We start from the raw sequence: 2,664 nt of genomic DNA on the forward strand, positions 1-2,664 counted from the left end.
TTTGCCACCTTGCACTAGATGGTGAATTCCAGCAGGCGATAATCACTGTCACTCCGACTCATGATCTCCCGATTCAGCCCTCAAATCTCTGGATTTTCCTAGCTGGTAAGTGGAGGGAAAGAGGCGGGAAAGGGGAGGGAGATCTAGGCCCCTGCTGTGAGGGAGGGAGTGGGATAGGAGCAGGGGCTGTGTTGAATGGGGCCCTGGGGCCAGGGCAGCTCATCCAGAGGTGCTGGGGAGTAGGGGGCAGAGGCATGCTGCCTCCTGTGGGCTTAGGGCTCTGTATCCTGCTGCCTTGCCCCAGGAGCTCAGCTGCATGACCTCCTGCCAATGGGCAAGCAGAGGACACGCCGCGCAACCAATGCAACCAATGTGCCCCATGTCCCCTGTTTTCCTGGTGGGTGGCAATGGCTTTGCGTGGCTGAGCTCCTGGGGCAAGGCAGCAGGGTGCAGAGACCCAGCCCACAGCGGGCAGCTCGCTTCTGCCCCACGGGGGGCACGTGCCCCCATGCCTACCCCGGGGGTATGCACTGCTGATGGGGGCTGCACCGCTCCCCTGTGCCTCTGGATAACCCACCCCAGCTCCAGGGCTCCATTCACTCCTGCCCCTGTTCCTGCCTCACTCCCTCCCTCACCACAGGGGCCTCAATCTGCACCCCCATGCCCCTTCCCTCTCCCCCCTGCCCCCTTCCCTCCACTTACCAGCTGGGTGCTGTCTGTGTGTCTGTTAGTGTCTCTGTGCGTCTGTGTCTCTGTCTGCCTGCTCCTCACTCCCAAGCCAGAGCCCACCCAGCCTGCTGCTCCTTCTCACTCCTGACCCACAGTACCCCTCCTGCCAGGGTGTGTGAGGACCCCCTTTTCTGGAGTCCAAACCCCACACACACACCCACAGCCCCCAACACCTTCACAAATAACTCTCCCCCACACATACACTTCAAAAATAGCATCTCATGATTTACATGACAACTTCTTGATTTTTTGAGTTCATCTTAAGATTTTTGGCACAGTGGGATTGGCAGTACTGTAAGTTACTCACGACTAAACACTCCTGGACAGGCATCTACACATGCAGGAATGTAGGAGCAGATTTGCTGCTCTTAGCATCAAACTGTTCCCAGTTCCTGCAGCCCTGCAATGGGCACCTGCTGTCACCAGGAGGAGCTTGAGGCTTTGGCCACAGCTGCCAGCATCCAGCAGCTATCTTGAAAAGCCAGCCCTGCTCTCTGCTCCCTGGCCAGCCACTTCTCTGGCCAGGAGTAGTGTATATAGCACAAGGGTAGTATGTGGCAGCTGTCTCGTTGCTGACTGCTTCCCCATACTATGGCTGCTCCAGCCCCTACCCCTGGCAGCAATGCTCAGCACCCCGGGCTCCTGCTGCCACTACACTGGCCCTGCTGACCTGCCGCACACACCGATGGCTGGCCCATGGACGTCTGGGTCCTACTGGCTCCCCCAGGCACAGCAACTACCTGCCTGGCCACACCCTGTTCCATGGCCACTGCTGCTCTGCACCTGTCACCTGGTCCCCATCTTGTTGGCTGCACCCAAGCACGGAAGCTGACGACATGCTGCTAGATGCTGCCACAAGGGCTGCCTTCTCCCACCTGGGCTTCCAGCTCCGTTGCCTCTGGGCCTGCTGGGCCAGCCACAACTCATGGCTGCATGTCATCCAGCAGACCTGGGATGATGAGCAGTGGCTGGAGGCATTCAGGATAACCCGGGCCACTTTCCTGGAGTGGCTGCACACTGCCTGCTCCTGGATTGGCAGGATACTGCCATGTGGCAGACACCTGGATAGCCCTTACCCTGCTGAAACTGGCCACGCCCACCAGCCTCCCTTATGTGGGCCATCTTTTTGGTGTGAGCAAGGCCACTGCTGAGGAGGCTTTCCTGGAGGTGTGCAGTGCCCTCCAGGATGTGCTGGGGCACACAGTGCTCCAGGTGCATGACCCCCTAGTGGTGGTGGCAGAGTTCCACGCCCTGGGATTTCCCTAGTGCAGTGGTCTCCAAAGTGGGGTGCGTGCACCCCAGGGGGTGCGCAAGACGATTCATTGTGGTGCAGGAAGAAAATATTAGAACTTCTATTTATGCACTGGTGCCCTCACTCGGTCCGTATGTCAGACGGTCACGTGTCACATACGGTATGCGAGGTATCCTGAGGGAAGAGTGGGAGTTCCACAACGCGGAGGGGTTGACAGTGGTGCCCTCACGCATATATTGGGGGTGCGTGCTCAAAAATGTTTTACTGATAGGGGTGCATGATCAAAAAAGTTTGGGGACCACTGTCCTAGTGCATTGGGGCCCTGGATGGGACTCACATCCCTGTCACCTACCTGCCCCATGGTGACTGCCCCTACTACAGCCAGGGGGACTTTCACTCTGTTGTGCTCCAGGCCATCATCAACCACCGCAGTGCCTTCACCAATGTGAATGCCAGCTGGGCAAGCTGTACCCATGACACCCACGTCTTCCAGAATTCCACCTTGCCAGCCCTGGTGCAGAGTGGGCACTTCACATCGGGGGTGTCAGATCTGCAGCTGGGCACTGTGGTGGTCCTGCCCCTCCTCATCAGGGACCCCGCCTACTTACTCCTGCCCTGGCTCATGCAGCTTTACGCTGCCTGGCTGGACTCCCACCAGACCCACTTTAACCAGTGTTTGGGCT

Source organism: Gavialis gangeticus, unplaced genomic scaffold, assembly GCF_001723915.1.
Source record: "Gavialis gangeticus isolate Ggan-Ray unplaced genomic scaffold, GavGan_comp1, whole genome shotgun sequence".
Taxonomy (NCBI): domain Eukaryota; kingdom Metazoa; phylum Chordata; order Crocodylia; family Gavialidae; genus Gavialis; species Gavialis gangeticus.